The sequence below is a fragment of the Talpa occidentalis genome, unplaced genomic scaffold, assembly GCF_014898055.3.
Source record: "Talpa occidentalis isolate TD23 unplaced genomic scaffold, MPIMG_talOcc4v2.1 talOcc4.2, whole genome shotgun sequence".
NCBI classification, from domain to species: Eukaryota; Metazoa; Chordata; class Mammalia; order Eulipotyphla; family Talpidae; genus Talpa; species Talpa occidentalis.
The window spans coordinates 46,605,343-46,618,455 of NW_023602073.1; positions in this window are offsets into that span (position 1 = coordinate 46,605,343).

A 13,113-nucleotide genomic window follows, 5' to 3' on the forward strand; every position below is an offset into this window, starting at 1 on the left:
ATTCACCGCTCATTCTGTGTGTTGTTGTTTTTTTTAACACTAACCCTAAACCTAATCCTAACCCTAACCCTCAGTCTGTTGTATTTTATGAACATTTTCAAGCACACAGAAAAATTGAAATAACAGTGCAGAGCACACCATCTAGATCCCAGCATTAGCATTACCACGTTTGCTTTATCACTTATCTTTTTTTTTTTAAGATTTATTTATTCATGCATACAAGAACCCAGGTACAGGCCAGATGCACAGGAGGGTGGGAGGATTCACCAGAGACAGAATGGGGAACAGAACAGGCAGACTGACAGAAATACACTGCTAAGGGGAGCAGCGCTCCAGACAGGAGAGGTGAGGGATTCTTGCCGGCAGGCCAGGATTGAACCTGCACTGCAGAGGATGCAGACAGCTTCACAGTGCTGCTCTCAACCGCTTGCATCACCAAAAGGAGGCCCTTTAGCACTTATCTTTATCCAAGGATCTGTCTCTCTGTTCATCCATCTTATTTTTTTGATGCATTTCAAGTTAGTTGCCGATAGCAACACATTTCATTTCTCAATACTTGAGCATTCCAATTAATAAGTAGAGTTCAAATTGGGTTAAGATGTTTTTTGAGATAAAACTTTATTTGAAGAAATACACAAATCTTAAGTATACTACTAGAGGAGTTTTGACCTTTGTCAGGAATATTATGATATATTATTATTTTCTGCTCTTGGAAACAATGAACATTTAAATAATTTAATGATATGTCTCACTTACCAATACAATTTATCCGCCCTCCCTCCTTTTGAATAACTACCACAGTCCAATCTGAAGCCTCCCTGGCCCCTCCATTCTCAGCACGTTCCTGTGATCACACTCTCCTTGGGACAGAGTCCAGACCTGATTCACCTTCATAGTTATTTATTTATTGATTGATTGATTCTGATAGCATTGATTTTCCAACTATATATACATATGGGATTATAGGTACACACACACACATATATATGGGATTATAGGTACATATATTATATATATATAAGGGATTATAGGTACAAAACTAAAATATATGTTATCGCCCCATATAAATATTATGCATCAATATAATATGTTATTAATCTTTGATCTTTCAACAAATAAGTTTATCTAATTCTCCCTTTTTCATGTCATCCACAAGACTGTTAGTCAATCATAAGCAGCAGCTTAGCTGTTTTCATACCTTCACAGCCATATATTACCATTTATATCTATGGTAAATATTTTTTTAAAGATTTATTTATTTATTATTTATATAAGCACTGGGTACAGTCAGAAGCGCGGGAGGGTGAGAGAATTCACCAGAGCCAGAGCGGGGAGCAGAGCAGGCAGAAGGACCGAAGTACACTGCTGAGGGGAGCAGCGGGCGGCAGGAGAGGTCTGCGCGCCATGTGGAACCCTCCTCCGGTGGCCGGGGAGCAGCCGGGGATCGAACAGGTGCTGCAGAGGCCACAGGCAGCTTTGCAACCCAGCGCTCAACCGCTGCACCACCGCGGAGGCCCTATGGTAAACATTTTTATTGTCAGTTTTATTAGACAAAATTGTATTTACAGTGTAGGGTAAATGGTTTTCAGGCTTTTGTGCCCTCCTACCATTAGGTTTTCCCTGCTTGATGGGGCACCTGCAGTTGTTACATTGTTGTAAGCTGTTTACTTCTGTATACCATGGCTCAGTATTGAGATATTGGCCAAGGGAAGCAGAAGCGGAGAGAGGCAAGAGAGACAAGGGGAGAAGGAACAGGAAAAAGCCAGAGCAGCCCAGAGTGAAGATTGTGGGGGGCTTGGAGGCCTGCTGGGCACCTGGCCACCACCACTCCCCACACCTGCCTGCCGTGTACCTGGTTGCTGCACTACATGTAAAGGCTCAATGAAAGCCTGAGAAAGCCGCCGAGGGCTCCAGGACTCTACTTTACCCATCTGCTCTAATCACAGAAAACCTGCTCTGTGCTCATCCTGCCCCTACAACAGGCAATGTCTGAAGCATCATTTCATTAGAGCAAGAGATGGACATTTCTTCTAGAAAAACAAATGTCTGAAGTTAGATGAAAGACAAGGAAATAGGGCCTCCCAGGTGGCACAGGGTTTAAAGTCTCAGCGCTATCAAGCTATCACCAGCCACTGCAGCAAGAGTTCGAGCCTTGACCAGGGAGCTGATCCACGTGACTCAGCAGACCTCTCCTCTCCTGCTGTTCCCTTCAGCAGTGTATTTCAGTGGATCCGCCTGTTCTGCTCCCCACTCTGTCTCTGGCAAATCCTCTACTTCTACATCTCTGGCCTCTACCCCAGTTCTTGTATGCATATGTAAACAAAAATAAATCTTTAAAAATAAAAATAAATAATAATATAAATAATAATAATATGGGCCTCCATGGTGGCACAAGGGGTTAAGATGCAACCTATGAAGCTATCCGCAACCACTGCAGCACGAGTTTGAGCCCCGGTCAGGGAGCTACCCACATGGCGCAGCAGACCTCTGCTGACTCTCCTACTATTCCCCTCAGCAGTGTACTTTGGTCAATCTGCCTGTTCTGTTCCCCACTCTGTCTCTGGTGAGTCCTCTCAACCCCCACACCTCTGGCATATACCCCAGTTCTTGTATGCATAAATAAATAAATCTTTAAAAAAAATCGAGAGAGGTAGTCACGATGCCTTTTTCTCAAGACCTACAGGTTAGCTCCCTGTAGACTCTGAGAATGACTCTCAGGGACACTCGGGTGTCAGGAGGCTCCTCTTTCCTGGGCCTGTGGGGATCCCAGCACCAGGAACCTTCCACAGAGTGGGGAGGGAGGTGCTGACCAGCTCCCAGGGTGCATCTCTCAGGGAGAGGAGAAAGCCCACCTCAGGTTATGATCCGGTGTGACGCACGCTCTTTAGCTCACAAGGAGCTTCACCTCGGGGTCCTGGTGCTTGTTCCTGCTGCTGAAACTGCTCCAAGATTTTCCTGGTATTGCTCCCAGTCAAAGGACGTGTCCTCTGGAAGAAGAAATGGCGGATTGGTCCCGGCAGAGGGAGATTCCCTTAAACGAGGGAGAAGGGGGGCCTCCCCTGGTGGCATAGCGGTTGAGCACTGGGCTGCGAAGCTGCCCGCAGCCTCTGCAGCGCTGGTTCGATTCCCGGCTGCCGGCAAGGGTCCCACATGGCATGCAGAACTCTCCTGCCTGCCCAGTGCTCCCCTCAGCAGTGTATTTCGTCAGTCTGCCTGTTCTGTTCTCACCCTCCTGCGCTTCTGACTGTACCCAGTGCTTGTATAACTAAATAAATAAATCTTTAAAAAAAAAAAACATAAAAGAGGGAGAAGGGCAGAAATCTGCCTGGAGTAACTCTGCCATTAGGTAAACCTCTTTGGGTAAATATTTTTTCAGTAGGCTCATAAACTCAACCAGATTTTGTTGTTTTTGTCAGATCACTGTGAAAAGCTGTAGAACATGATGCAGCAAAGAACATGATCTCATATGAAAGAAAACTGAGTTTGAATCCTGACTCTGCTCTCAGTAGTGCCACCTTATCACATTATGAGTGTTATAACTTCTCTAGTCAGTTTTATCACGAGTACCATGAAGGGTAATAAGTCATGTGAGCATCATGAGGACACAGCTATGGGACTGGAAACTGCACCCCCTTCCACCTGAGGGAAAGAAAGTTCAGTATTTGGGGTTCCCTATACACCCCCTCCCAGAGTCAGAGGGTCCCCAAACTAAGAGACCCTCCTGCTGGCACATGTGAGAGGCATCTGATGAACAGACCCTCCTCCCTGACAGGCTGAGGAAATAGGATGAGGGAGACTGAAGACTGGGATCCTTTCTAGAACTGACTGGTCAGACCAGTTTGCAATCACACCAGGGAGTGGAAGAGGCTCCATTCCCCCCACATCCTCACCAGCATGTGTTGTTGCTGTTTTTTTGTTTGTTTGTTTGTTTTTAATAGGGCCCATTCTCACAGGTGTGCATTGGTGTCTTATTGTGTTTTGATCTGCACAGATGGGTATATCAGGAAGATGTGGTCTATAGACCAATGGGATACGACTCGGAGATCAAAAAAGATAAACTGTCATCATTTGCAGCAACATGGAAGGAGCTGGACGGGATTATGCTATGCAATACTAGTCAGAAGGAAAAAGATAAATGTCCAATGGTTTCACTTATAGGGAGAGTACAGAGAAACGAACAAATGTCAGGAAAGAGATAAACCTCACAAGCTGACATAGATCTGGTGCATACAACAGAGCAGGGAAGGCGTAGGAGTCACACAGGGGAGGAAGGAGCATAACGCATTGTGGTGATGGATCACAGATGTCAGGGGAGGGGGAGAACCATGGGAACTATGCTGAGGGGAGAAATCAAATACTGTCTAAAAGTTAACAATGACATAAGAAAATAAATATAAAAAATAAAAATAAAATATTTCAGATGCAGAGAAAAATGCAGCACTTTATCTTTCTAGAATAGTATGGCTTAATCCATAATGGAGCAAGTTACCAAAGATTTGTCACAAATTCAGAATGACAGTAATACACTTTACCGTATAAGACCTAGAACCTTCCCCTTCTGCAGCGCTGGGTGACCGTTGTGGTTAGGATTGTTGTAAACCACATCCTCCCCTCCTGGTCCTGCAGAAATAGAAAAATACCATTTTCCTGTGCTGCCCACAAAACCCCATTCCTGTGCTGATTTCTTTCCCCTGGACTCCTGAGCTGGGGCCAGAGCACAAACTGACCAGGACCCAGTGGGGCTGCTATTCTCTCAGGGGTGGTTCCTAGGATCTTAGACAGCACGTGGCCCCTAGTGGGTCTGAGAGTGAATCAGTTGTTTTGTTGGTGCCAGTTGATCTCCAATCAGATTGGTCCATTTAAAGCCCTAAATGGTCTCAAAAAATTTGAATGGCACCCATGAGAGCTCGATTCTGATTGGTCCTTTTTTACAATTCTGGCACTGCATTCATAAATGAAACACCTGCCAGTGTGTCCACATGCCTGAGATCAGGTAGTCTCATACAGGATTGCAGGCTGCTGTCACTCAGAGCCCACTAGAAAGGTCCACAGGCTGCACACGCTAAGATCCCCTCTCCTCAGGGCATCACAGTGAGAGTGGGCTTCAGCAGGGCCAGATACTCACCTGAGCACCCAGAGCAGACACCCCTCTATCGCAGCCCAACAGGCTGGTCTCCCACCTGCCACAGCACAGCCCAGATCAACGCTGCCAGAGTTCAGGGATGCCCAGAGGCTACATGCTGAGCTTGGGGCTGGCACACCATGGGCCTCTCTCCCCTGGCTTGTGTCAAATATTGCTGCTGAAGCGGCCTCAGCAAAGCCACTGATTGCACCAGATTGCATGGATCCTCATTTAATGTGGCTACTGGAAAATGACCACTGGCCAATTCTGACTTTACAGACAATCTGTCCTCAGAGGACACACCCACTGGGGCTGCTGTCCCCTCTTGGGTGGTTCTTGGCAGCGTGGACAACACAAGGCCCCTCGGTGGGTCTGAGAGTGACACGGCTGTGACAGACCTGGCAGAAGCTGTGGCCACAGGAGATGTTCCCCGGGCCCCTGTCTCCAGGCAGATGCTGCAGGTCACTTCTGCCAAGAGGGTCCACTCATGGCCCCGAAATCATGACTTTCCTGCAAGGTGGGTGAGGAGGGTGGACAAATGCAGGGCAGAGGAGATGGTCAGGGAGGAGGTGACCACACCTGCCCTGGACAGAATGCAGGAGCCTCCTCCCTGCCCCTCACACTCTCACCCTCTCCAGTCTCTGCTCCCCATGGCGCCCCAGGCCTTTCTCAACATGAACCCTCATCTGCCTTCTCTGCTCCCCACACCAGACAGGGAGGGCTCACAGGGCCTGGCATCACCTCCACTTTCTCCCCCACCCCCTTCCCCTGAAGCCAGGAGAGCAGACAGGGGCTGAGCACCCACGAGGTGACAGGCCCTGAGCTGAGACTCACAGGCATCAGCTCCCCGTCCTCACCGCATCCCTAACCTCACCACAAACAGATGAGGAAACTGAGGCTCTGGGGGGAGTCTCTGTGTGGGGTGCTTTGTGCTCACGTGCTGGAGGGGAACGGGCTAGAGTCCAGTCCCAGGGTGAGGCCCACACCCCTCAGCACCCACTGTAACTGCTCCAGCTCCTGCCCGTGCCCAGCCCTGGACCTGCTCCGCGCCCAACACCCAGGACCCTCACCCTGTCTCCTAGAGGTTACTCAATCCCTGTCACCTCCCGCTCCCTGGGGGCTCAGGTCACCTGTCACCTCCTCAGGGAGGAGGCCCAGTGGCTCCCAGGTCAGGAGCCCCTCGCTCTGTGCTGCCCGGGCCCATCTCCAGCTGGACTCTGAGTTACAGACACACAGCCCTGGGATACTCTGCGCCCCAGTGCCTGGCAGGTGGCACCTCAATATATATCATTTTAGCTAAGAAATTAATACAGTTATGCAAAGAGTAGCTCAGGAGGACTCTTGTTTCTGGTAATGGTGGGTTAGGACTTTCACACCAACCAACATACTGCAAACAACCATGTGTTTTGCTGGGATTTGCCCTGCTTATGCTCACAGGGGTTTCAGATATTTCAAGGGCTCTGATATGAAAAAATGTCCTTATTCTGTTTGAGCAGAGGTCAGAAATTGGTCTTTCTGTAGAAGTTTTGGGGCCCAGCCTCTCTCAACACCTCCCCTCTCTCCCACTCATCCCCCACCATCACAAGAGTAACATCAGGAGGAATTTTTTTTATAAAACTTCACAATAAAAGGGCTGCCTGGGCAGGTAGTGGGTGCCCGTCACTAAGAGGACCCCGCCCTCACTCTGGATGTTTCCAGGGGATTGTGATGATGAGAAAATGAGAAAGAAATAATAATTTCACCCCCTCTAATGTTACACCTTCCTCTAGGAGCTGAGGCAGACCCTGCTCCATCTCTTCCTCCCTCCCTGGACTGTGGACAAAGGCTCAGCTCAGGAACTGGGGTGACCTGGGCTAATCCTGACCCTTGGCCAGGCCAGCAGGGCACACACTCCTCCCTCCAACTGTGTGACTCCATCCAGCTCTGGTCTAGACAGAGAGTAGCTACAGCCCATGGAGGCAGTGACCCCCTGGGAAACAGAGGGGGTCAGGCTGGAGCTCCCTGATTCTGAGGCCAGTGAGTTTTCTAGTGACCCCAAAGGATATGAGCTTGAAGTGAATGTTGGGAACTGGGGGAAGGAGATGTCAGGGTTGGAGGACCACCACATCCTCGCAGGGGATCTGGAGAGGGGGCCCTACCCAGCTCCTTACAGCTCAGCCCAACCAAGACATATTTCTAAACTTCTTCCTCGTCTTCATACCCATTGCTTTCTCACAAACTGCTCAAAATAGCTTCTTGATGGAACTTTTGCCATCGAGGTGTTGTCCTGACATTCTTTTCTCTTTGTGGGATTTAAATTCATTTATGCTGGGCTTGATGTGTGCCTTGTCTCTCCTGTTACACACACACACACACACACACACACACACACACACACATCCCCTCTCCTTGGGAACCAGACCCTCACTCAGCACTGGGGTTACTCTGACCCTCTGTCTCTGGTCCCCTCAGAGCTGCCCTCTCTGCAGTGTCTCTACTCGGCGGTGTCTTAGCAGCCCCAGGAGTTCCTGCACCTCCTGCCTCTGACTTTGTGGGAAACCAGCCCCTCAGCCTGCATGATGGTGAGGAGGCGAAGGCAAAGTCCTGAGGTCAGTGATGGATGAAGGAGACAATTTACTTTTTTTGCATTTTCTTTTTTCTCTCATTACTGTATTATTTCTATTGAGGCAACATCAGTTTACACACTGTATGTGTTCACAGGGTCACTCCTCCTCAGATGTTTGTTACATTACATCCACCAAAGGGCACCCACAGTCCTCCACCATAGTCCATGAGGCTCTCTTCCCTCTTTGTTTCCTGCTCTCACCCTCCCTCACCCATAGATTCAATTCTCCAGTCATAGTTCTTGAGTTTGTTTTGGTTTAGTGTCATCTGTCCCTGCTTTGTTTCTTTATATTCCACATATGAATGAAATTATCTAGTATTTTACTTTCTCCTTCAAACATATTTCACTTAACATAATCCCCTCCACACTTAACCATGTTTTGCAAATTCAAGGCTTTCTCTTTTTCACAGCTGAATAGTATTCCATTGTGTCTACCTACCACCCCTTCTTTGTCCACACATCTGTCATTGGGCACTTAGGTTGTTTCACAGTTGGTCATTGTGCACAGTGCTGCAGTGAACATAGCAGGCACATATCCTTTGGAATTAGTGTTTTTACCTCCTTTGGATAAATATCAAGGGATGGAATGCTTGACCATGTGGAAGGTGTATTTTGAATATTTTGAGGAACCTTCATTCTGTTCTCCACAGGGGCAGGACTGTAACAGTGTGGTATCCATAGGAAAGGAAGGTTCCAGTTCTCCTACCCCACCTCTACAGGAAGGGTGGAGCCCATCAGGGATGGAGCTAAAGAGGAGGCAGAAGCAACAAGATGGGGAAAGGAGACTGAAGGAGGCGCATGGAGCAGAGAGACGTGTGAAGAAGAAACCACTCTTGCTTCTGAGCTTTGGACTAGTGCAGGGACCCGGGGAACATGGAAAGAGACATGTGGAGCATGTGGAGGAGACAAAGACGTGGGTGAGAGATCCAGAGGAGGCTGACAATGGCAGCATTTATCTTGTGGATTTTGATTTTGCTCTTGTCCTTCCAGACTTGCCAGGCCCCTCCTGCCCCTTTCCTGGGAGTCCCCACTAGAGGTGCCTTAGGCAGGATTTCTGGCCTCAGCAGTCCTGCTTTGGGCCAACCCTGTTTGGTTGAGCATTACCCAGGAGGGGATGGGAACTTTGGGTGTTTCATTTGGATGTTATTTTAACTATATTCTTTCTCTTCTCTTTCTCACACTAATTCTCACACTAATTTACACTAATTCTCTATTGCACAGTATTATAGTATCATTTTTTTCTATTAAAGATCTTTCACGCTATAGTATGCTTTGTCTATGCAACCGATGACAGTACCCCCTTAGATTGATCAGGTTTCAGGGTCCAGGGAATCCCTCATGCAGCCCACTAACAGGAGCAGTCTCCTTCCCCACCCACAGCGTACCAGAGTTCCTTTTCCTCCCCACCCTACAATGGTCATTGTCACGGGTGTGAGGGGGTATCTTATTGTTGTTTTAACTGGCATTTTCCTGACAGCACATGATGACAAACATTTATCCATGTACGTATTGGCCATCTGTGTGGAAATGGGGGGATGGAAATGGGGACTTTAGGGGACAGAGGTGGGAAGGGGTGCAGTGGGGAGCCAGAGAGGACCGGCAGAGAAGGGGCAATATGGGGTACACTGTGGGAGGAAGATCTGTGTGGGTGACACGGGCTCTCACTGGGGGGCTGGGAGCGTCTGTCTCCCCTGGGGGGATGCAGAGAGTGCCTATTGTTTTGTCGTTGTTGTTTTTCTTGTTTTGGAATCATTTGTAGATCTCGGGTATCAACCCCTTGTTGGATATAGGATGCACAAATATTGTCTCCCACTCGATACTCTTTTGATTTTATTGATACTTTCCTTCACTATGTAGAAGTTTGTTAGCCTGATGTGATTCCATTGGTGATTTTTTTTTTTTTTTGCTTTTGTTTCCTTGGAGCACAGAAGACATTATGGGCAGTGAGAATACTCTGCATGATATTCTCGTGATGGACACAGGTCATTATACATTTGTCCAACAGCCCGAGAACAGACAACACCAGAGTGAACCCAAAGGGAAACCATGGACTCTGAGAGGGGATGGATGACGTGCTGGTCCCTCACTTGTAACACACGTGCCACTCTGGTGTTAACACGTGGTTTGGACATGATCTGTGAAGTGTTTTATAAGTTGAGGAATTTATATCACTATTAAAGATCTTTCAACTATAGTATGCTTTGTCTATGCAACCGATGACATATTAATTGATCATTCAGTGATTCATACTAAAGAAAGTTAGTACCAGAGTACAAGTTATTGCAATGAGATAATTACTTGTGAAAACATTATTTCAAGTGCATGCAAGAACATTTAAATAACATCAAGGATACATATAGAAAAGTCATCTCCCTCACCCCCAGCACCCAAGCAGCCAGTTTCTGCTCAAAACTAGTTCAAAATTTATCATTTTTCTTCTCAAAGACTATATCCATGCTTCTGTCCAGACAATACTGTTTGTTATCCTGTCAAGTTCAGGACACAAAGTGGGAGAAACCATTGCAAATCATGAATCCGATAAAGGACTCTATCTAGCATTTACAAAATAGCCCTTAACACTCAATATCAGAAAGAAATGACTCGATTTTAAAAAGGAAAAAACAGTGGAGTAATCAATGGTACCTCAGTAAAAATGTGGACAAAAGGCCTTAACAACATTTCACCAGAAGGATACAGACGACAAGGAAGAAAATGCATGCTCAGCATTCTCATCACGGGGCACTAGGGAAAGACAGTTAAGAACAACAGTGACCCATCATACCTAGGAGAGGCTGAAAAGGCAAACCCTGCACCATACCAGGGCTGCCCAGGATGTGGACAACAGGAGCCTCATCACTGGCGGCAGGAATGCAAAATGGTCGCTCCCTGTGGAAGATCTCTGACAGTTTCTTTGAAAACTGAAAAAACTGATCATACACCCAGTGATCTCTGCCCTAGGAGAGGTCCCAGGACACTGGCTAGGAAGATGGGGAGACTCCTGGAAAAGAGAGCAGAGGGTGGAAATGGGGACTTGGGGGACAGAGGTGGGAAGGGGTGCAGTGGGGAGCCAGAGAGGACCGGGCAGGGAAGGGGCAGCACGGGGGACACTGTGGGGCAAGGTCTGTGTGGGTGACACGGGCTCTCACTGGGGGGCTGGGAGCATCTGTTCCCCTGGGGGGATGCAGCAGTGCTGGCCTGTGACTGCCCAAGGAACTGTGCACATCCGAGGCCTTGCCCTGTCCTTGCAGGGCTGGTGTCACCCACACACATGTACACGCTGGTGATGGAGAGGACTGTAACAGGGGGGTCCCAGGGGAAGGTCTGGGTTCCCTGCCCCACCCTTGGAGGGTGGAGCTGAGCAGGGAGGAGAAGCAGCTGGGAAGGAGAGTGAAGAAAGGAAAGAGCCAAGAGGAGACCTGGGGGGAGGCACATGGAGCAGAGAGACACGTGAAGAAGCTGCACGTGCTTCTTGGTCCTGGACTGGGTGACACAGAGGTGAGTGAGAGACCGCGGGGAGGTGACAATGGCAGCTTTTATCTTGGTTTTTCTCTTTTCCTTCCAGACTAGCCTTTTTCTGACCCTTTTCTATGGGTCCCCACGGGAAGGTGCTTTAGACTGTGACAGGCCCTGGGCCCTGCTCTGAGCCAACCTGTTTGGCTGAACATTTACCCACCAGGGGATGGTGACTTTGGGTGCTTGGTTTGGAAACTTTATTCTTTCCCTTTTCTTTGTTGCACACGAATTGTATTAAAGTTCCTTTCCATTAAAGGTCTTACATGTTTTGTCTTGATGCAGCAGATGGCAGAGAGACTGGGGAGACAGATGGATAAGGGGAGTCCCCCTCCTGTTACAGAACATCCCCCTCAGTTTCTCAGTGCTGGGGTGTCAGGGAGATTCAGGGAGACAAGATGAGGGCAGAGCAAGGCCTGAGCCACCCTGGAGTACCAGCCCTGGGGCTGATTCTGAGGCTCCAGGGCCCCACTCCCTGCAGTCAGAGTCAGGCTCACAGCTCCAGTCGGACAGCCCTCTGTGCTGGCCCCGCTCCAGGCTGCGGACAGCCCCTCTGTGACTGACCCGCAGACATCGCTCTGGGGATAGTGTGAAGAAAAAGAAATGAACAGAAAATTAAATGGAGTCTAAAAACAGTAAAAAAAAATTTTAAATCATCTTTATTTTGAAGCACACTTCCAGGGGATGTAGAATTCTTGTTGACACCTTATTTCTATCAGGACCTTGACTGTGTCACTCCAGCTGCTCTGGCCTCCACTGTTTCTTGTGAGTAAACAGCCACTTACCACTTTATTGCCTGAATTTTCTAGTGGTTTTGAAGCAGGGGCAGAGAGGTCACGAAGAGGCCACAGGGCAGGAGGCCGGATGGAAGGAACAGCCACGCCCTGCCCAGGCTCTGAGAACAGGGAGCCGCCATAAGGCCCCCAAAGGCCAAAGGCCAAAAACCAAACCAAGAGCTACAGACCAACAAAGGACAGTGCCCAGTAAGAGGACAAGCCACTGTCTGTGGATCTCACCCATGCACACAATTGCAAGAGACCTCAGGCTCCAGGAACAACCATGGGTTTTATTTACAAAAGGGGAATCAAAGATCTCACTGTATCCATGAGTGGCAGCTGCCTCACCAGGGAGCATCAGTGATGGTCGCCACCAGTCAGCAGGGGTGATGGACAGCACCGGCCAGTAGTGATGGCCATGACTGGTCTGCAGAGGCATTGTCAGAGACGCCCAGGGTTAAAGGCTCTTTGTGAGTGGTTGGGTTACACCAGCAACACACAGCTCTTTTGAGACGCCAGGCCCAGGGCCTTTGGGCTCCTCTCAGGTGATGTCAGGGACCGGACTGAGGCCCAACTGTGACAGAGTCCTTTGGCTTCTCTCCCTCCTCGGAGGGCAGCTGCTGGAAGCTTCTTTTCCTCATTCTTCAGAGGCTGGAACCATCTTCTTTTCTTCAGGGGCTTCTGGCACCATCTCTCCTTCAGGGGCTCCTTGTCCTCTCTGTCAGGGCTGGGGTCCTTGTCTCCTTTCTTGAGAGGGGGGGCTCCTCAGCTCCCTCCAACCCTGGCTTTTATCCTTTCACCCACAAGTCTGATGGGACCGGTTAGCACCAATCAGGTGACAGCTCACACCCGATGGCCCATTACAAATGGTAGTGACTGGGTTCTGAGGAGCAACTGCCACAACTGCCTGTGGTGGAGCAGCAGGTGGAAAACACCACTGTCCTGCAGCTCCCATCCCTGAGACAGTTGCATTCCAGTAACAGTTTGTACCAAATCACTTCAAACTTAGCAGCTAAACCACAAAGATCTGGCATCTGTCACAGTCTCTGTCGGGGAGGCAGCAGGAGGGGCCTCACTCAGAGGCTCCTGCTATGAGTCCC